The 23,206-nt window shown below is 48.1% G+C and overlaps 1 long non-coding RNA gene across 1 annotated transcript in view; it reads right to left on the bottom strand.

The window, feature by feature from the left end:
* Nucleotides 1–23,206, bottom strand: part of LOC140906978 (uncharacterized) — an 81,474-nt gene that overhangs the window by 8,480 nt on the left and 49,788 nt on the right. The gene's annotated exons all lie outside the window — the stretch shown is intronic.

The following is a 23,206-nucleotide window of genomic DNA, read 5'->3' on the forward strand; positions in this document are numbered from 1 at the left end:
GCTCCGGGCTAACTCAGTGCCACTGACCCTTAGTTTTGTAGAATGGTTTGGATGCTTAGACTAAGGGAGGGTCCACTGGGTCCACTTACCAACCTCCCCGAACAGCCTCTAGCCCATGGCCGCTACGTTCATCATCACAGCATCAAGAAGGCCTCACTGGTGGTTCTGCAAAGCCTACCATTGGCTGCACACGACCAAATATAGGCTGACTGGTACCATCTGTATTTGCAGTAGTTCCAGCCTAATGCCACATCTTCCTGGTGCCCGTCACCTTGGTCCCCTGTCTAACCTATCTACATTGTTTACCCTGCATTCATTGCCATGGTATCCAAGCACCTGTTGTGACAATTCTTTCTGTCTGCTTATACAGCTTTTGCCCAAGGACACACAAGAAGTATGTGGCCAAGCCAGGAATTGAACCAAGGGCTCCTGAGTCCCAGCCCTGAGTCAGATTCTTCCATTTGAGAGAGATTTCAGAGTAGCAGCCGTGTTAGTCTGTATTCGCAAAAAGAAAAGGAGTACTTGTGGCACCTTAGAGACTAACCAATTTATTTGAGCATAAGCTTTCGTGAGCTACAGCATGAAGTGAGCTGTAGCTCACGAAAGCTTATGCTCAAATAAATTGGTTAGTCTCTAAGGTGCCACAAGTACTCCTTTTCTTTTTCCACTTGAGACAAACTTCACCTGTTTCAGATCCAGTTGCTACCTTATTCCAATCAAATGCTGGGGTAGACAGAAGTGCGTCTCTGATGTAGGTTTCTGGTTATGGCCCCGTTCTGCCTAGTACAGTGATTCCTCTCCTGTGTAATAGTGCTGTTGTTGGTAGTGATTTTTGAGATGTCCCAGCTCTCTCTTGATGATGGTCCTTGAGCCACTGAATTAATTTCAGTCTGTTCTTAAAGTCCTGTTAGTTCATCAATATACCTTTTAAATTAATCTTCCCCTTTATGTGTCCAGGGAAGATCAGGAGGGGAAGGATTTTGCCATAGAAGAAAGGTGGCTGGGGCCAGCTGAGCAAAGTTTAAGCCACCTCTCTGCACTCGCTGTCAGAAATTCACTGACACCTGCAGGCTGCGTTCACTCAGAATGACACAGCTGCAGCTTTCTTCTCGGCATCCGACTGCTCCAACGCCTCACCGCTCAGTCCAGGGGCTCCATTCCAGATGGCCCAGGTCAGGGAAAGTTTTGCGCTGATAGCAAAGTCAGGCCGCAAGCAAGGAACAAAGATATTAAAAGCAGCAAACACTCCAAGAGGGAAAGAACAAAATAAAGGCAAAAGCTGCAGGACTGGATGTCTCTGGGGCCTGGGAATAGGATACAGAGTCCTTCACTAATCCGTTGCCACTATGCTACTCATCATGAGCGATCACAACTTCATAATGCAGCTGGAGAGTGGCAAAAGAACTCTGATCTTCCCTCTCCTAAGCCAAAGTCATCTACTACTTGGGTTAAAGAGAATAACTCCTCACTCTTAACAATATAGGGCCAATGATGTACCTGCAGTTCAGTAGTTCTTGGTCCAGCCAGTAGAGGGCAGCAGTAAGCATACATATTACCATACCCTGCTTGGGTCTGAACGACTGAGCAGAAGTCATCAGCATCGGAGATGCAGTTTGAAACCAGTGGGTGGTTCGCGCTCTGACATTCACACCTATGCAGAGAGCCTGCACCAGGATCATGCAGTGCTTAGATTGGGATTGTCTAAGGAACCGAAGGGAATTGCTCCCAGCTCCCATCTGGTGCCTAACTCCCTTAGACTCCTTCACCAATCCCAGCCTGAAGTCCTGCTTGAATTAGTGCTGCATAGACCTTTGCACAAGGATGAATTTCAGCTGCAGGGCAGGGTCCGTAAGGGAAGGCACATTCGTTCTGGAATGGGAAGGAGAGCTTGCCCTGCTGCAGTTCATGCTGTAGCGGTTCTGAGGACTGAATGGCGGAGCTCATTCTCCCAGGCTGTCAGTCCAGCTCCTTCCACCAGCATGAAGATGTTTAAAGAAAATGTAAAAGAAAAGTGGATAAAAGAAAAACATTGCAAGGACCCTGGCTTGCACGCTGTTTCCAAATCTCTATATCCAAGAGCACTAGGCAGATGGCTGTGATATACGCTGGCATGAAATATGTATGGACAGGATCATAAGGAATCTTTTGACATAACACCTCAAAACAAATTTCCATTCCTTCCCGCCGTGACTTCACCTCTTCTCACCCCAACTTTCATCCTTGGCAGCTGGCCCAATTTCTTCTGCAGCTGCTGTCAGCTCTTCAAAGACGGAGGTGAAGCAACTTCATCTGAAGTGTTTGGGGAGGGAGCTTCAGAATCTCCTCTGCAGAGGGCAGAGACAAAATCTCAGTGCCAGCAAAAACTAAAGAGCTTTAATGCTCTATGTGCTTCAGCCTAAACAGAAAAACACCTGAAAACTATGAAGGAGACCCACATGCAGAGAGAGGCACCTTCAGGGATAATCACAGAATCATAGAACTGGAAGGGACCTCGAGAGGTCATCTAGTCCAGTCCCCTGCACTCAAGGCAGGACTAAGGGTTCTTAAAATCCTATTAGTTCAGGTGTTTGTCCAACCTGCTCTTAAAAATCCCCAATGATGAAGATTCCACAACCTCCCAAGGCAATTTATTCCATCGCTTAACCACTCTGACAGTTAAGAAGTTTTTCCTAATGTCCAACCTAAACCGCTCTTGCTGCAATTTAAGCCCATTGCTTTTTGTCCTATCCTCAGAGATTAAGAAGAACAATTCTTCTCCCTCCTCCTTGTAACAACCTCTTATGTGCTTGAAAACTATTATCATGTCCCCTCTCAGTCTTCTCTTCTCCAGACTAAACAAACCCAATTTTTTCAATCTTCCCTCATAGGTCATGTTTTCTAGACCTTTATTCATTTTTGTTGCTTTTCTCTGGACTTTCTCCAATTTGTCCACATCTTTCCTGAAATGGGGTACCCAGAACTGGACACAATACTGCAGTTGAGGCCTAATCAGTGCGGAGTAGAGCGGAAGAATTACTTCTCATGTCTTGCTTATAATACTCCTGCGAATACATCCTAGAATGATGTTTGCTTTTTTTGCAACAGTGTTACACTGTTGACTCATAGTTATCTTGTGATCCACTATGACCCCCAGATCCCTTTATGCAGGACTGCTTCCTAGGCAGTCATTTCCCATTTTTATGTGTGCAGCTGATTGTTCCTTCCTAAGTGGAGTACTTTGCATTTGTTCTTATTGAATTTCATCCTATTTACTTCAGACAATTTCTCCAGTTTGTCCAGATCCTTTTTAATTTTAATCCTATCCTCCAAAGCACTCGCAACCCCTTTCAGCTTGATATCGTCTGCAAACTTTATAAGTGTACTCTCTATGCCATTATCTAAATCATTGATGATGATATTGGACAGAACTGGACCCAGAACTGATCTCCGTGGGACCCCACTCATTATGCCCTTCCAGCATGACTGTGAACCACTGATAACTACTCACTGGGAATGATTTTCCAACCAGTTATGCACCCACCTTATATTAGCTGTATCTAGGTTGTATTTCCCTTGTTTGTTTATGAGAAGGTCATGCGAGACAGTATCAAAAGCCTTACTAAAGTCAAGACATACCACATCTACTGCTTCCCCCCATCCACAAGGCTTGTTACTCTGTCACAGAAAGCTATCAGGTTGGTTTGACATGATTTGTTCTTGACAAATCCATGCTGACTGTTATCACCTTATTATCGTCTAGGTGTTTGCAAATTGATTTCTTAAGTATTTGCTCCATTATCTTACCGGGTACAGAAGTTAAGCTGACTGGTCTATAATTCCCCGGGTTGTCTTTATTTCCCTTTTTATAGATGGGGACTATATTTGCCCTTTTCCAGTCTTCTGAAATGTCTCCCGTCTTCCATAACTTTTCAAAGATAATTGCTAATGGCTCAGATATCTCCTCAGTCAGCTCCTTGAGTATTCTAGGATGCATTTCCTCAGGCCCTGGTGATTTGAAGACATCTAACTTGTCTAAGTAATTTTTGACTTGTACTTTCCCTATTTTAGACTCTGATCCTACCTCATGCTGAGCCGTAGCAAGGAGCAGGATAGTCATGGAAAAGAAACATCTCAGGGCATAGACCGGGATACCACGGAAGGGGGGGTTCTCTTCCAAGCTCTACCCATTGCCCAAGCTCCACCCACAACCTTGTCCCGGCCCCTTTCCCTCCCTGAATGGTCATATCCTATGCTGCCCCTCCTCTGTTTCCGCCCCATCTCTCTCTACAGGGGGGGATGAAGTGAGGAGAGAGAGGCAATGGAGGGAAGGAAGGAGAGAGGGAGTGGCCAGTGTCACCACACTGGGTGAAGAGGGAAAATGGCAGCCAGCTCAGAGAAGTGGGTATCAGACATACACTCATGAGTAGCCTCAATTTGAGCTCTGTTTTTTGCATACAGGAATGCAGAAACTGGTTAGGAGAAAATAAGAACCAACATGAACCTTTGCCCAGAACTCAACCCCAATTTTGAAAAAATTCCATTAACTCCCGGTTCTCCCAATTCATTTTAATTTTTTGCTGGACCTCTGTGCTCTTGGATTATGGCCAGTCAGTGGAAGCGCCAATAAACACCACTCTGGCAGATACAACTTTAACCCCATAGTGCAAGTGTCTTTGGGGAAGGGGACAGCAAGGAGCCCATTTCTGTGTGATATGCACTAAGAAGCTTCAAAAATCCAGAGAGCTTTCTCTCTTTGCCTAGTGAAAACTGACTGCTCCAAGATTTGTGGGAAAGGAAATCATGTTGGAATTTAATCCTGCTTTGTGTATGTGCACGCACATATAAATCCTTTGTAAATAATAAATAAAGGAGTGGGAGGGATGATCTCAATTCTTGCCTCCACAAAGCATTGGAAATTTGCAGCATCCTTCCTAATTACCACTCCATTTCCAATGCGTTTGGCCACAGAAACTGCTGACTTGAATTGTGCAGCATCTCTTTCTCATTCTCTCTTTCCCTCTTACTGAGCCACTTTATTGGATCACATAGCTCAGAAGCACGATTTGAAGTTTCAAAAGGAACACTGCAGTGAATAAGATAATCAACACCAACCAATTGGCCGCTGCTACTCTCAGCGGAATTCACACCCCTCGTGCCAGCCAAATGAAGCAGAGTCCGGCTAATGCCTTTGGGTCAAGCTTTGAAATACCTAACGTGGGATGTATGGCAGAAGAGCGGGTAGGGAGGGTTATCCTGTCTCATGCAATCTCGCCTAAGTGTTTTTACATCAAGGGAGGACTTGTTAGGAGTAATGTTGGGTGCCAAGTGCCAAAAGCAATAATCGCCAGCACTGCGGTGATTTGGCCCACTTGAGACGCTGTATTTGTATGGATGAGGAGGCCATATTTAACAAAGACACACCAACCACGTGGGAAAGAGCCTCTTTTGTCACTTGGTGTAGGCGGGTTAGAGCAGGGTGACTCCAGAGACCTGGGTTCTGGTCCCAGCCCTGCTGCTATGAACCCCCGGCTCAGACAGGCTAAGGCAGGGGTGGGCCACATCTGGGTATGGAAATTGTATGGCGGGGCCATGAATGCTCATGAAATTGGGGGTTGGGGTGTAGGAGGGCGCTCTGGGCTGGGGTAGGGGGTTGGGATGTGGGAGGGGCATGGGATGAGGGATTTGGTGTGCAGGAGGGGGCTGCAGGCTGGGGGTGGAGCAGAGGGGTTTGGAGAATGGGAGGGGGCTCCAGGCTGAGGTAGGGGGTTGGGTGTGAGGGGGGGTATGGGCTCTGGACTGGGGGTGCAGGTTTCAGGGTGGGGCCAGAAATGAGGTGTTCAGGGTGCAGGAAGGGGCTCTGGGCTGGGGCTGAGGTGTTTGAAGTGCGGGAGGGGGCTCTGGGCTGGGGCACAGAGAAGGGGTGAGGGCTCTGGCTGGGGGTGCGAGCTCTGGGGTGTGGCTTGGGATGAGGGGTTTGGGGTCCAGGAGGGTGCTCTGGGCTGGGACTGAGGGTTTGGAGGGCAGGAGAGGGATCAGGTCTGGGGCATGGGGTTGGGGCGTGGGAGGAGGCTCAGGGTACAGGCCCCGAGCACTTACCTCAAGCAGCTCCTGGAAGCAGCGGCATGTCCCCCCTCTGGCTCCTATGCAGAGGTGTGCAGCGCCAGCCAGGCTGCTCTGCACGCTGCCCCATCCACAGGCACCACCCCTGCAGCTCCCATTGGCTGTGGTTCCTGGACAATGGGAGCTGCAGAGCTGGCAATTGGGGTGGGGTCAGCCTAGGAGCCGGAAGAGGGACATGCCGCTGCTTCTGGTAGCCACACGGAGCAGGGCAAGCCCTGGACCCTGCTCCCCAGCTGGGATTAAAGGGCTGGATTAAAAGGTCTGATGGGCCAGATGTGGCCCATGGGCCATAGTTTGCCCATCCCTGTACTAAATAATTCCTTCCCTGAAGAGCTTGTAGTCTAGACAAGACAGACCAAGGATTGGAGGGGAAACAGAGGGACAGAGACCTGGCCCAGTATCCTGCCTTTATTGCTGCAGCTGGCAGAATAGCATGGACTGTCTACGATCTGTCTATTGTACATACACAACCACCATCACCATAGTATCTGAGCACCTTGCAATCAAAAATGTACTTATCACAACGACCCGTGTTACTGAGGAGGAATGAACAATAATAGTACTGCCCTGTTGGGGAACTGAGGCACAGAGAGGCAAGTGACTGGCCCAGTGTCTCACAGGGAGTCTGTGTCAGAGCAGAGAATTGAACCTGTCTCTCCAAGTCCCACGTTAACCCCCTAATCACTGGACCATCCTCCTGCTCTGAAATGCTAAACTCTGCAAGGACTGACTATTTTTTTGCTTGGTAAAAGTTTTCATGTCCCAATCCCATTGGTCTCTAAATGATACGGTATTAAAAAAATAGTTACCCAGTGTCATAGGTGAACAGAGGGCGGCCTATGGAGTAGTGACAAAGTATCCGGTACTGATATTTGAAATTTGGGCTTCCAAACTGGTCACTACGTTTTCGCATAGACTCAATAACACTTTGGCGAAGGCCCTGATTCAGTAAAGCACTTAAGCGTGTGCTTAATTTTAAGCACATGCGTAAATCATATTGACATCTATGGGATTTAAGCATGTGTTTAAGTGACTTGCTACATAGAGATAGGTTTTCTAGTCTATTTTATATAGGTTCTCGACACCATAGTATGTGAGTGCCTGCTTCAGCGGCAAATGAATCTGCTCTCAACTCCTCTATTACTCATTGGCATGTGACTAATGTATGCTATGCAATAGATGGGAGGGTGGATGGGGTGACCCTCAGCCCTGGTTGATCCAATATCCGTATTGGACCAAATGGCTCAGTCCATCTCAACAGCTTGGTCAATTCACAGATCATGGACTCAGACAGACATGGTCCAGTAAAAACAAGTCCCTAGCTTTTGTGAAATATTTATCCTTTCCCATTCCAGTATCTAACTAGGTCTGATTATAACAGGTGTCACCTCGATTATAAATAAACACACTTGACAATTTTAACATGTAAAACAGGTACAGTCACCTGTCACATTGTGTAAACAAATCAATCCATCCAGTGGCGACACGTGGGAGGCACACAAAGGGTCAAGTGACCCTCCAGCAGGGTCAAGTGCCCCCAGCAGCCGGCTGGGGTGGGGAGAGGAAGGGATGGGGCCAGAGCCAGAAGCGAAGAGGCAGGGCCAGAGCCTTTCCTCTTCCAGCCACGTGGCCTGGGATGCTGCCCGCTGCAGCTGACTGGGAGAGCGCCTGGCTGCGGCAGCAGCAGGCTGCCCCCCACCCCGGCTCAGCTTCTGGAGACGGTGGCCAAGCGAGCCGGGGATCCCCCAGCCCCTCTGGCATGCTCAGAGTCGGTTCCTGTCCCCAGAAGCTGCCACCGCTCTCTGTCCAGGCTCAGCTTCTGGGGACAGGAACCGACTCTGAGCATGCCAGGGAGGGCGGAGGGGCTCCGACTCGCTCAGTTGCTGTCCCAGAAGCCAAACCCAGGCGGGAGGCAGCCCACTGCCGCCGCAGCCAGGCACTCTCCCAGGCAGCTATCCATCCATCCATCCATCCATCCAATATCTTTGGAACTCCCCATTCTCTGCAACATAAAGAATCTTTTTCTCCCACTCTCACACACATCTATATTCCTTCACTGTGGCGCTCCAAGGGGAGCAATCACTCTCTCTTTATAATGATCTCCCGTTGTGAGCCGTGATAGGCAATGTAATAATACTTTTTATTGGGTCAATAGATCAGTTAGGAAACAGAAGCTATTCCTTTCTTCAGGTGATGGCCAAGAAGTGACCTATGTGAGTCGGGATGCCTGTATATTATAGCTGTTATGCTGGCCCAAGAGGAGGTATGGTATACTTACCTCACTTAGTTTGCTCTCTATTCTTTATTGCATTTCCTGTATTGTAAACAGCCCTCATAAAACATCTTTCTGAAGGGCTCTCCACTGAGTAGTAAATATTGTCCCTGTTCCACCAGCTAAGATAGACATCAATCAGCTGCAGGCAGCCTCCTGGGATTGTCATTTGTATCATTCAAGGATAGGCTTTGGACAGCCAGGTGATAGCCGCAAGATTGCAGAATTTCTGCTAGGAAGTAACCCTCCTAAAGATTACCCCAGGAGCGTGGGGTAAACCACTGTGACTTAGTAAATAGGAAGGTTTCATCTCCGATTCTCAGCAGGGTTTCTTTAAACTATCCATGAAAAAAAAAAAGGTGTTTCTGAAATCAGACATCTGGCTGGCCCGGGTGTAAGAGCTACAATGTTTCAAGGTGTTTTGGGCTCTCACACCCGTGGACATCAGGACCTAACTTAATTGCACCTCAAGCCACAGACCACCAAAGTCAACAGGAGCTTCTCCATTGACTTCACAGGACATAGGACTGGAAGGGACCTCCTGCGTCATAAAATCCAGTCTCCTGCTATCACAGGCAACCACATCATACAAGCATGTTCCTAAATCTATCTAGCTCCATCTTAAAACTAGTTAGGTTTCTTGCCTCACTCCTCCGATGGTTAAAAACCTAATTTCTAGCCTCAATTTAGTTATGGCTCGTTTATACCCATTTGTTCTTGTGCCAGTGTAACGCCAACAGATGCAGGTCGTCAGCAGGTGGGATCGAACCTGGGACCTCTGGAGTTAAATGCATGAACCGCTACTGCATGAGCTAAAAGCCATATGGCTGGTAGCTAAGGCTGTAGAGCAGACTCATTAATCTCTAAGTTGTCTCAGTGCCACTAGATGGGACAGAACACCGGAGGTGTGTGGGTTACACCAGCATTGTCCTTCAGTTTAAATAGCTTTTAACCCTCCCTTGTGTTTACCCCCTGGATGTATTTATAGAAAGCAATCATATCCCCGCTCAACCTTCGTTTTCCTAGGCTAAAACGAGCCACGCTCTTTTAATCTCCTCTCGTAAAACAGGCCCTCCAGTCTCCTGATCATTCTAGTTGCCACCTATTCCAGTTTGAATTCATCTTTCTTGAACATGGGTGACCAGAATTGCATCCAGTATTCCAGATGAGATCTTCACAGTGCCTGGTATAATGGCACTGATACTTCCCGATCTCCACTAGAAATAGCTCACCTGATACCTCCTAGGATTGCATTTGCCTTTTTCAGAGCTGCAGCACATTGGTGGCACATAGTCATCTTGTGATTGAGTAAGCTGTGGATCAGGCCCCTGGTAAAGTAGGTACCAAGGGGAGTGGTTGGCATTTTTCATTCCAGTTCCTTCTGCCAGGTAATCATAGGAAATCTCCTTCACACCTCCGCTCCAACAGCTGGTGCCCTTCTAGGCAGATGAATGAGTTCTCCGGTGTGAATCCTCAGCACCTTTTCTGGGCTGATTTTGGTCAGAACTAGAAGTGGCAGAGGGATACTTCACAGCAATTTTTCCTTCCTCCGGGTAGTACTTTGCAGTTGTCTTTACTGAATTTCATCCTGTTGATTTCAGACCAATTCTCTAATTTGTCAAGGTCATTTTGAATTCTAATCCTGTCCTCCAAAGGGCTAGCAATCCCTCCCAGCTTGGTGTCATCCACAAACTTAATAGGCATACTCTCTGCTGTATTATCCAAGTCATTAATGAAAGTATTGAACAGTACCAAACCCAGGACAGACCCCCTACAAGGCTGTGATAGATATGTCCCCTCCCTCCATGAACCATTGATAACCACTCTTTGAGTGTGATCTTTCAACCAGTTATGCACCCACCTTTCAGTCATTTCATCTAGACCATATTTCCCTAGTTTGCTTTTGAAAATATCATGTGGGACTGTGTCAAAAGCCTTACTAAAATCAAGATATATCATGTCTACAGCTTCCCCCCATCCACTAAGGCAGTAACCCCGTCAAAGAAGGAAATTAAGTTGGTTTGGCGTGATTTGTTCTTGACAAATCCATGCTGTCATTATGTGTCCTAGCTGTTCTGATTTTGTTCCTACATGATTTTGTCTTCCTCCTTCACCCAAATTGCCTTCAATCTTCAGATTTGCAGCTAATTCCTCCCTGTTAGTCAGAATCAAGTCTGAAATGGCTCTCCCCGCTCCTCCCCCGCGCCCCCCCCCCGGCGACTTCCTCCACCTTCTGAAACAAGAAGTTGTCCCCAAGACACTTCAAGAACTTTCTGGGCATTTTGTGGTTTTTTTGTATTATTTTTTCCTCCGTGCTCATTCACATCTGTCATTTAGCCTTATCCAGTATGAGGCTTTGAACCTGACCAAGTGAATAAATTCTTGATGTACAATGCAACATGTCCTCCCTCTTCCCCGTCTGTCCTTCCTGAACAAGCTACACCCTCTACACCAATATTCCAGTCATGAGATTTATCCCACCAAGTCTCTGTGATGCCATTGAAGTCACACTTTAACATATGGACCAAATGGCTTCTTTTTGTTTATTCCCCTGACTCCTTGTGCTTGTGTATAGCCATTTAAAATGTTGAGCAGATTCTCCCACTGTTTTCCCTCTTGTTGCTCCTATGACCCTGTTGTAAATTTCCATATTCTCCCTTTCCCTCCCTCAAGCATTTAGCCCTCTTTTAAAGGTCTCCTTTTTTAATACCTACCTGTGGCCTTTTGTCACCTGCCACCATTGAAGCTAGTTTAATGCTCTCCTCACTAGATTGGTGAGTTGATGTGAAAAGATGCTGTTCCCCTCCTTCTTGAGGCGGACCCCATCTCTCCCCAGAGTAACTGCATGTGAAGATAACCATTTAATTGTGAAAAGAAAAGGAGTACCTGTGGCACCTTAGAGACTAACCAATTTATTTGAGCATGAGCTTTCGTGAGCTACAGCTCACTTCATCGGATGCATATTGTGGAATTGTGACCATTATGGGATCAACTTTTGGCTGCTCACCTTTGGCAGAGTCCTGAGCAAGTCATCCATTTAGTAGAGCCAGCACAGAGTAAAGAGGATGGGAGTGCTTTGGTTGTTGTTTAAACTGCATATGACGGACATCAAAAGGTTTTCAGTGAGAGTTGCATTTTAACTGCATTAGCTGCCAACTCCGTCAGGTGAGCCCTGTGGACTATGATTGATTGATGCATAGCAATTCCCTTCACCTTACAGTTACCTATCTATAATAAGGGATGGCTATCAGAGGCACCTGAAGATAACCTATAACAGCAGCAGACATGTTGGCAATAGCAACACATCCAGGCTTCGGAGTGAATTAAACCTGAGAACTCAGAAGCTAAATCCTCTCCAGTTGGACAGGAGACAAGAGAATTCAGGCTGGATAATGTATTCACAGGCTGTCCTTCGCAATTTGGCTTCCAGCCTGGTGACCGATAATAGGTGCCATCTCAGAAGCAAATGCAACACATGCTTCCACCGGTAGCTCTCATTGATGGCATGGCTGGCTTCTTGGCCAGCTGGACAGGACTCTGGTTGCAATGTATCCCAAAGCAAGCTCAGCTGTTTACACTTTGATTCCAAGCCCAGTAAAATCCAGGCAAAAGATTTGGCCTAGGGATTACCGCTTGGTCATGGCTGCTCAAGGACAGGCAATCAATGCCAAATTCAGATTTGTTTAAAACAGAGTTCAAAGCCTCGTACTGGATAAGGCTAAATGACAGATGTGAATGAGCACAGAGAAGGGTGTCAAAAGTTTCTGCAAGAGTGATTAGGTAATATTTCTAGCCAAAGGATGGTCTGGTGGATAAAACACAGGTCCTGGTACTTGGGGATCTGGGCTTTGTGACCCTGCAGTGAGTCCTTCATCCTCTTTATCTGTATAATGGGGATAATATGTACCTACCTCACAGGGCAGTGAGAGGCTTAATTCATTAGCATTTTTACTATGCTTTGAAGTCCTCTAATGGAAGGAGCTATGCACTCTTGAGGTATAATACTTACAGCATAAGTAAGTCAACATATGAACCAATAGGCTGTTGTTATAGGTTATTGTCAGGTGCCTCTAATAGCCATAAGTCCAGGGCTGAAATTCTCACCTCCTTTCCAGCCAGGTTAAAGGGCCAAAGCAGAGTAAAGGGGGCCCCCAAAGGCCCCATTTCTGGCAGGAAGAGCATCCCACGGTGCAGGCACTGCAGAAAAAAGTCATGATATAGAGGCATGGCTGGGGGTGGTGCCAGTGGAAAGAAGGTGGAAGGCCACAGCATGCAGCAAAGGTCCTGGGCGGTGCTGCACCCGATCGGGCAAACTAGGGAAACTGGACTTCTACATAGAGTGCTTCCGCCGACGTGCACGGGCTGAAATTGTGGAAAAGCAGCATCACTTACCCCATAACCTCAGCCATGTGGAACGCAATGCCATCCACAGCCTCAGAAACAACTCTGACATCATAATCAAAAAGGCTGACAAAGGAGGTGCTGTTGTCATCATGAATAGGTTGGAATATGAACAAGAGGCTGCTCGGCAGCTCTCCAACACAAGTTTCTACAAGCCATTACCCTATGATCCCACTGAGAGTTACCAAAAGCAACTACAGCATTTGCTAAAGAAACTTCCTGAAAAAGCACAAGATCAAATCCGCACAGACACACCCCTGGAATCCCGACCTGGGATATTCTATCTACTACCCAAGATCCATAAACCTGGAAATCCTGGGCGCCCCATCATCTCAGGCATTGGCACCCTGACAGCAGGATTGTCTGGCTATGTAGACTCCCTCCTCAGGCCCTACGCTACCAGTACTCCCAGCTACCTTCAAGACACCACTAACTTCCTGAGGAAACTACAATCCATCGGTGATCTTCCTGATAACACCATCCTGGCCACTATGGATGTAGAAGCCCTCTACACCAACATTCCACACAAAGATGGACTACAAGCCGTCAAGAACACTATCCCCGATAATGTCACGGCTAACCTGGTGGCTGAACTTTGTGACTTTGTCCTTACCCATAACTATTTTACATTTGGGGACAATGTATACCTTCAGATCAGCGGCACTGCTATGGGTACCCGCATGGCCCCACAGTATGCCAACATTTTTATGGCTGATTTAGAACAACGCTTCCTCAGCTCTCGTCCCCTAAAGCCCCTACTCTACTTGCGCTATACTGATGACATCTTCATCATCTGGACCCATGGAAAAGAAGCCCTTGAGGAATTCCACCATGATTTCAACAACTTCCACCCCACCATCAACCACAGCCTGGTCCAGTCCACACAAGAGATCCACTTCCTGGACACTACAGTGCTAATAAACAATGGTCACATAAACACCACCCTATACCAGAAACCTACTGACCACTATTCCTACCTACATGCCTCCAGCTTTCACCCTGACCACACCACACGATCCATCATCTACAGCCAAGCTTTGCGATACAACCGCATTTGCTCCAACCCCTCAGACAGAGACAAACACCTACAAGATCTCTATCAAGCATTCTTACAACTACAGTACCCACCTGCAGAAGTGAAGAAACAGATTGACAGAGCCAGAAGAGTTCCCAGAAGTCACCTACTACAGGACAGGCCCAACAAAGAAAATAACAGAATGCCACTAGCCGTCACCTTCAGCCCCCAACTAAAACGCCTCCAACGCATTATTAAGGATCTACAACCTATCCTAAAGGATGCCTGAGTGAGTGTCTGATTGGCTGCTAGCCTGCAGGGGGCGGGCAGTAGGGTGTCTGTTTGTTTGTGTCAGGGAAGCCTGGCTGTTTAAAAATAGCCAGAGCTTCGCGAACCAGCTGAGCAGCGGGGGACAGCAGAGCAGCTCACAGCAGGAGTTTGCCTGGGAGTTCGCCTGGAGTGAGCCCAGTGAGGCTTACGTCTTGCAAACTGCTCTGAGGAAGCTCGTAGTAGGAAGGTGATATGGAAGTGGGGGGTTCAGCTGTTGTGACCTGCACTGGATGTGCCATGTTTGTCTTTCTTCCACAGGACAGAAGCGACTTTGTCTGTACAAAGTGCAAGCTGGTCTCCATATTGGAAGAGAAGATTGAAGGTCTGGAGCAACAGATAACAACCCTGCGTTGCATACGGGAAACTGAGGATTTTCTGGACAAAACTCAGGATAGGCTTCTAGGGGTACAAAGCTCTAAAGATATAGAGCAGGTTGCACAGAGAAGCCAAGAGGCCAGTGAAGAAGCTTGGCAACATGTGACCTCCAGAAGAAGAAGGGGGAATGTCCGGGTTCCAGTAACACAGACACAGGTAGCTAACCGCTTTCATGTTCTCTCCACAGGTATCGTTGCGGAGAGTGGACCAGATGATATGTCTGGGGCGAGAAAGCAGAAGGAGACTCCGCTGGTTGGAAGGCATGAGATGCGCTGTCCTGAGGTTGGGGGTTCCACGACCACCACTCCTAAGAGGAGAAGGCGGGTGGAAGTGGTGGTCGGGGACTCTCTCCTCCGGGGGACTGAGTCATCTATCTGCCGCCCTGACCGGGAAAACCGAGAAGTCTGCTGCTTGCCAGGGGCTAAGATTCGCGATGTGACGGAGAGACTGCCGAGACTCATCATGCCCTCGGATCGCTACCCCTTCCTGCTTCTCCACGTGGGCACCAATGATACTGCCAAGAATGACCTTGAGCGGATCACTGCGGACTATGTGGCTCTAGGAAGAAGGATAAAGGAGTTGGAGGCGCAAGTGGTGTTCTCGTCCATCCTCCCCGTGGAAGGAAAAGGCCTAGGTAGGGACCGTCGAATCGTGGAAGTCAACAAACGGCTACGCAGGTGGTGTAGGAGAGAAGGCTTTGGATTCTTTGACCATGGGATGGTGTTCCATGAAGGAGGAGTGCTGGGCAGAGACGGGCTCCATCTTACGAAGAGAGGGAAGAGCATCTTTGCCAGCAGGCTGGCTAACCTAGTGAGGAGGGCTTTAAACTAGGTTCACCGGGGGAAGGAGACCAAAGCCCTGAGGTAAGTGGGAAAGCGGGATACCGGGAGGAAGCACAGGCAGGAATGTCTGTGAGGGGAGGGCTCCTGCCTCATACTGGGAATGAGGGGCGATCAACAGGTTATCTCAAGTGCTTATATACAAATGCACAAAGCCTTGGAAACAAGCAGGGAGAACTGGAGGTCCTGGTGATGTCAAGGAATTATGACGTGATCGGAATAACAGAGACTTGGTGGGATAACTCACATGACTGGAGTACTGTCATGGATGGATATAAACTGTTCAGGAAGGACAGGCAGGGCAGAAAAGGTGGGGGAGTAGCACTGTATGTAAGGGAGCAGTATGACTGCTCAGAGCTCCGGTACAAAACTGCAGAAAAACCTGAGTGTCTCTGGATTAAGTTTAGAAGTGTGTGCAACAAGAGTGATGTAGTGGCGGGAGTCTGCTATAGACCACCGGACCAGGGGGATGAGGTAGATGAGGCTTTCTTCCGGCAGCTCACGGAAGCTACTAGATCGCATGCCCTGATTCTCATGGGTGACTTTAATTTTCCTGATATCTGCTGGGAGAACAATACAGCGGTGCATAGACAATCCAGGAAGTTTTTGGAAAGCGTAGGGGACAATTTCCTGGCGCAAGTGCTAGAGGAGCCAACTAGGGGGGGCGCTTTTCTTGACCTGGTGCTCACAAACCGGGTAGAATTAGTGGGGGAAGCAAAAGTGGATGGGAATCTGGGAGGCAGTGACCATGAGTTGGTTGAGTTCAGGATCCTGACGCAGGGAAGAAAGATAAGCAGCAGGATACGGACCCTGGACTTCAGAAAAGCAGACTTCGACTCCCTCAGGGAACGGATGGCCAGGATCCCCTGGGGGACTAACTTGAAGGGGAAAGGAGTCCAGGAGAGCTGGCTGTATTTCAAGGAATCCCTGTTGAGGTTACAGGGACAAACCATCCCAATGAGTAGAAAGAATAGTAAATATGGCAGGCAACCAGCTTGGCTTAATGGTGAAATCCTAGCGGATCTTAAACATAAAAAAGAAGCTTACAAGAAGTGGAAGGTTGGACATATGACCAGGGAAGAGTATAAAAATATTGCTCAGGCATGTAGGAATGATATCAGGAGGGCCAAATCACACCTGGAGCTGCAGCTAGCCAGAGATGTCAAGAGTAACAAGAAGGGTTTCTTCAGGTATGTTGGCAACAAGAAGAAAGCCAAGGAAAGTGTGGGCCCCTTACTGAATGAGGGAGGCAACCTAGTGACAGAGGATGTGGAAAAAGCTAATGTACTCAATGCTTTTTTTGCCTCTGTTTTCACTAACAAGGTCAGCTCCCAGACTGCTGCGCTGGGCATCACAAAATGGGGAAGAAATGGCCAGCCCTCTGTGGAGATAGAGGTGGTTAGGGACTATTTATAAAAGCTGGACGTGCACAAGTCCATGGGGCCGGACGAGTTGCATCCGAGAGTGCTGAAGGAATTGGCGGCTGTGATTGCAGAGCCATTGGCCATTATCTTTGAAAACTCGTGGCGAACCGGGGAAGTCCCGGATGACTGGAAAAAGGCTAATGTAGTGCCAATCTTTAAAAAAGGGAAGGAGGATGATCCTGGGAACTACAGGCCAGTCAGCCTCACCTCAGTCCCTGGAAAAATCATGGAGCAGGTCCTCAAAGAATCAATCCTGAAGCACTTGCATGAGAGGAAAGTGATCAGGAACAGCCAGCATGGATTCACCAAGGGAAAGTCATGCCTGACTAATCTAATCGCCTTCTTCGATGAGATTACTGGTTCTGTGGATGAAGGGAAAGCAGTGGATGTATTGTTTCTTGACTTTAGCAAAGCTTTTGACACGGTCTCCCACAGTATTCTTGTCAGCAAGTTAAGGAAGTATGGGCTGGATGAATGCACTATAAGGTGGGTAGAAAGCTGGCTAGATTGTCGGGCTCAATGGGTAGTGATCAATGGCTCCATGTCTAGTTGGCAGCCGGTATCAAGTGGAGTGCCCCGAGGGTCGGTCCTGGGGCCGGTTTTGTTCAATATCTTCATAAATGATCTGGAGGATGGTGTGGATTGCACTCTCAGCAAATTTGCGGATGATACTAAACTGAGAGGAGTGGTAGATATGCTGGAGGGGAGGGATAGGATACAGAAGGACCTAGACAAATTGGAGGATTGGGCCAAAAGAAATCTGATGAGGTTCAATAAGGATAAGTGCAGGGTCCTGCACTTAGGACGGAAGAACCCAATGCACAGCTACAGACTAGGGACCGAATGGCTAGGCAGCAGTTCTGCGGAAAAGGACCTAGGGGTGACAGTGGACGAGAAGCTGGATATGAGTCAGCAGTGTGCCCTTGTTGCCACGAAGGCCAATGGCATTTTGGGATGTATAAGTAGGGGCATAGCGAGCAGATCGAGGGACGTGATCGTTCCCCTCTATTCGACATTGGTGAGGCCTCATCTGGAGTACTGTGTCCAGTTTTGGGCCCCACACTACAAGAAGGATGTGGATAAATTGGAGAGAGTCCAGCGAAGGGCAACAAAAATGATTAGGGGTCTGGAACACATGACTTATGAGGAGAGGCTGAGGGAGCTGGGATTGTTTAGCCTGAAAGGGGGTTCCAAAGAGGATGGCTCTAGACTGTTCTCAATGGTAGCAGATGACAGAACGAGGAGTAATGGTCTCAAGTTGCAGTGGGGGAGGTTTAGATTGGATATTAGGAAAAACTTTTTCACTAAGAGGGTGGTGAAACACTGGAATGCGTTACCTAGGGAGGTGGTAGAATCTCCTTCCTTAGAGGTTTTTAAGGTCAGGCTTGACAAAGCCCTGGCTGGGATGATTTAACTGGGAATTGGTCCTGCTTCGAGCAGGGGGTTGGACTAGATGACCTTCTGGGGTCCCTTCCAACCCTGATATTCTATGATTCTATGATTCTATGACCCAACACTCTCACAAATCTTGGGAGACAGGCCAGTCCTTGCCTACAGACAGCCCCGCAACCTGAAGCAAATACTCTCCAACAACCACATACCACACAACAGAACCACTAACCCAGGAACTTATCCTTGCAACAAAGCCCGTTGCCAACTGTGCCCACATATCTATTCAGGGGACACCATCACAGGGCCTAATAACATCAGCCACACTATCAGAGGCTCGTTCACCTGCACATCCACCAATGTGATATATGCCATCATGTGCCAGCAATGCCCCTCTGCCATTTTCATTGGTCAAACTGGACAGTTTCTACGTAAAAGAATAAATGGACACAAATCAGATGTCAAGAATTATAACATTCATAAACCAGTCGGAGAACACTTCAATCTCTCTGGTCACGCAATCACAGACATGAAGTTCGCTATCTTAAAACAAAAAAACTTCAAATCCAGACTCCAGCGAGAAACTGCTGAATTGGAATTCATTTGCAAATTGGATACTATTAATGTAGGCTTAAATAGAGACTGGGAGTGGCTAAGTCATTATGCAAGGTAGCCTATTTCCCCTTGTTTTTTCCTACCCCCCCCCCCCCCCAGACGTTCTGGTTAAACTTGGATTTAAACTTGGAGAGTGGTCAATTTGGATGAGCTGTTGCCAGCAGGAGAGTGAGTTTGTGTGTGTGTGTGTGTGTGTGTCCAGGAAAAAAAAAAGGGGGGGGGGGGGGAGAAAGCCTGGATTTGTGCTGGACATGGCCCACCTCGATTACCATGCACATTGTAGGGAGAGTGGTCACTTTGGATGAGCTATTACCAGCAGGATAGTGAGTTTGTGTGTGTGTTTTTTGGAGGGGGGTGAGAGAACCTGGATTTGTGCAGGAAATGGCCCACCTTGATTATCACATTGTGTAGAGAGTTGTCACTTTGGATGGGCTATTACCAGCAGAAGAGTGAGTTTGTGTGTGTGTGGGGGGGGGGGGGGGGGTGGAGGGTGAGAAAACCTGGATTTGTGCTGGAAATGGCCCAACTTGATGATCACTTTAGATAAGCTATTACCAGCAGGACAGTGGGGTGGGAGGAGGTATTGTTTCATATTCTCTGTGTATATATAAAGTCTGCTGCAGTTTCCATGGTATGCATCCGATGAAGTGAGCTGTAGCTCACGAAAGCTCATGCTCAAATAAATTGGTTAGTCTCTAAGGTGCCACAAGTACTCCTTTTCTTTTTGCTATCACTTCAGCTTCACAATGTTATTGTAGCTACGTGGATCCCAGTATATTAGAGAGACAGGGGGGGTAAGGGCACGTCTTTTATTGGACCCACTTCTGTTGGTGAGAGATCAGTTACAACATGGGCACTTGGACACTTTTATCATTATTACTATTTGTATTCCCTAGAGGCGCAAGCTAAGGTCATGGTTCCATTGTGCTAGGCACTGCACAAACTAATAAGAGACCGTCCGTGCCTCAAGGAACTCACAGTCTACATGTGAAAGACAGCCAGAGGGTGGGAGAGACAGAGTATTCATTATCCCTGTTTTACAGATGGGGAACTGAGACTAACAGGGCACAGACTCACAACAGCAGCACCTCCTGCTGGTTGGTTTGGGAATTAGCTCTTTCAGCAGTGCGCCTTCGCTACTGGTGTTTCACCCACCGTTATTCTCTCGGTCTCCACCGTCCTCACAGTCGGACCCATGTCACTTCCAGACCTTGGCATCTGCTTCTGGACACTGCCCGCTGTGCCCGCTCCGCTGGCTCTCCCCTGCTTCCGGGGGACCGGCAGCTTCTGGTTCTACCACTTGCCTCAGTGGCTCATTGCAGTCCTCAGTCTTGCCCCTTCCTCCCAGGGCAAACTGCAGTCTGCCTTAGCCACTCTCATCACTGGCAAGTGAGGGGGGAAAGGGGGAAGCCAGGCCCACGCACTACTCTAGGCCCTGACCCAGGGACCCTCTAGCAGCAGCCACTTAGTGCCCTCCTCCAACTCTCCTTTACTGCCTACTTCTCTGGGCCACTTCCCCATAGCCCCAGCACCTTCTCTGCCCCTTTGTGTCAGGGCCCTAGTCTGGCAGTCATCAGCTCAGAGCCCTCCCAGCCTGCGCCGCCTTCTAAGAGCCCGTTCTTCTCCCTTTGCCCTCCAGGGAGAGACTCTGCTCCTTGCTACCCTGCAGCCTTCTTATAGGGCCCAGCATGGCCCTGATTGGCTGCTTTCAAGCTTCCATTTGATTGGTTTCCAATAAGCCCTTCCAGGATTGGCTGGGGCTCTTTGTAGCCTCTCTGGCTTGCTCTAACCCCTTCCATGCTAGAGCGGGGCAGCTGCCCCGCTACAGAGACAGAGAGACTAATCAGCTTGCCCAAGGTCACACACAGAGTCTGTGGCAGAGCTGAGAGTAGAATCCATAATTCCCAGTCTAACAAGAGCTATCTTTCTCTCATCTGCCCTGATTTCCTTGTCTTCTGAGCAAATGAAGCAGCATAAACACTGTACATGCAAACAACAACAAAAATAACCTAGGTCCACTAGCCTTGTATTAATAGCTGCGTTCATCTTCGCTTATGAACTCTGATGCATTAGAACTCTCCAGCCAAAGGGCATCAGCCCTAGCAGTGAGGCACTTCACTGGCACTTTTTTGCCCAGGCTTGTGTTTCATTACAGTTGGCAGGAAAGCCCCTGCTGGTTTTATTCAGCCGATCCTGTTGCACTTTACTTAGCCGCAAACATTGCTGGGGTTTTTTTTTGGTAACCTAGTTTCCACTCTAAAATTACAGAGCTTGTTCCTCCAGGGACGAGGAGAGCGATGCCCTGGTGAGCTGGCTCATTCCACTCAGCACACTCGCCTCCCCACGCCGTTACCATTTGCCCAGGGGACGGGTGCAGGTGGAAGGGATGCGAAGAAGAATGCATTAGTTATTTGCTGCACCTCCCTGCTCTCTTGCTGCTCCTGATTTTTTCTCTTGAGGGCATGATTAACAGCAGGGCCTGGTGATTCCACTGGAGTGAAAAACAGTGGCATACTCTGCTCTGTTAAGGCAGCTGTAACTCAGCAAATCTCTACCAGTTCTACCCTCCTGGCTCCATGTGTTTCTTTTTCCCTCAAGCAACTCATCATTGCCCTGCTGTGACCTGCCTGACCCCATCTGTACTCTGAAACTGACTTTGATGCTCAGCAGCCGCCCAGATTCCTGGTCTGTAAATACAAGCATCTTGGTGCCCATGTGTTGACATCTGACTCGGCACCTGTTCCCAGCAGACTTGATGGGTTTGTCTATTTGCCTTGCTGCCTGGAGTGACGGGATCCAACACTGAGGAAAGGTATGTGGTACTGTTGCACTCTGTGCTGCTTAGTTCAGAGCGGATCTTTCCTGGAGTTCAGAGCCAGGAGTTTGGTCCGGCTTATTACAGGAATAAAAGACCTGCTATGAAGTTTGGACCAGGATACAGAACCGCAGCTCATGGATCTTTCAGTCCAGGTTCAGTCACCAGGGAGATGGTCCTGTCCTGCTGTCTCCCTGGGCCAGAGACTCCCAGAGGTGCAGCATCCTTCCCCCTCCATGGGGCATTTTATCTGCCTGGCAGGGGGCCTGCTGCAAGCACCAGGGAGCTGCTCCTGTGCCAGTCCCCCCCCAGCATTTTCCACACTCTGTCTGCTTTGTGTACCAGCCACTCCCCCATGGCTCTCACTGTACCCCCTTGTGCATCAGGGCATCCACTCGCCTCCTCCCTCCCTTTCCCCCACGGGCAGCCTTTCCCTGTCCTTGTTCCCACCACCTCTCTTCAGTTCCCACCAGCACTGCCTGCTCCTCTTCCCCCTCCACCCCAATCTCTTCCCTCCTCCCACCAGCACAGATCCTGATGCCACATCCACACTTGACTCTGCCTCACCTCTGGCAATGTTTGTTAGGATAGAGATATTCAGGCCTGTCTGTAAAGGCCTAGACTCGAAGAATTTAGGTGTATTCTTATCACTTAGCTAGTTATAGAGGTATAAAAGAAATAATCAAAATCACTGTCTGCCGGTGTAAGGTCCTTCCCTTACTGTGACAGTCTGAGGCCCTGTTCTTAGGTAAGGCCTTTGGCTAAGCAGCAGAGGAAGCCGTAAGCCGCGAAGCAAACGGTCAAATCCTCACATTCCAAACTAGTCACATTGAAATAAGGTGCTGTAGGGCTGTTAGGAATACAATCCTGTCCTGATAATGCCTATTGCCTCCAGAGAAAGGGAAGTGCCTAGAAAATGTAAAAGGAAACTTAGTTTGATAGCATCCTGTCTGGCAAGAACTCACTTATCAATAGCTGAGATGTGAAATCCTCATTTCTGTGTTTGTTCTATCATTGTAGTCCCCATTTCCCCATTGTTTGTCTGTATAATCTCTGTCTGGTTCTGTGATTGTTTCTGTCAGCTGTATAATTAATTTTGCTGGATGTAAACTAATTAAGGTGGTGGGATATAATTGGTTAAATAATTATGTTACAATATGTTAGGATTGGTTAGTTAAATTTCAGTAAAATGATTGGTTAAGGTATAGCTAAGCGGAACTCAAATTTTACTATATAATCTGCAGTCAATCAGGAAGTGAGGGGGGGAATGGGGGTGGGGAATTGGAATCATGTTTTGATAAGGGGGGGAAATGGTAACAGGGACACAGGTATGGCTCTGTGGTGTCAGAGCTGGGAAAGGGGACATTAAGGAAGGAAACTGGAATCATGCTTGCTGGAAGTTCACCCCAATAAACATCAAATTGTTTGCACCTTTGGATTTCGGGTATTGTTGTTCTCTGTTCATGCGAGAAGGACCAGGGAAGTAAGCGGGTGAAGGAATAAGCCCCCTAACAATGTTTACCCCAGTCCTGGCCCTCCCTCCATCCTTCTCTCTGGCTGTGGTAAATGCAATCTTGCCCCACTCATATCTATTCACAATGCTGCTGTAAACTTCATTATCTTAGCCCAGTG

This window comes from Lepidochelys kempii, chromosome 1 (genome assembly GCF_965140265.1).
Source record: "Lepidochelys kempii isolate rLepKem1 chromosome 1, rLepKem1.hap2, whole genome shotgun sequence".
NCBI classification, from domain to species: Eukaryota; Metazoa; Chordata; order Testudines; family Cheloniidae; genus Lepidochelys; species Lepidochelys kempii.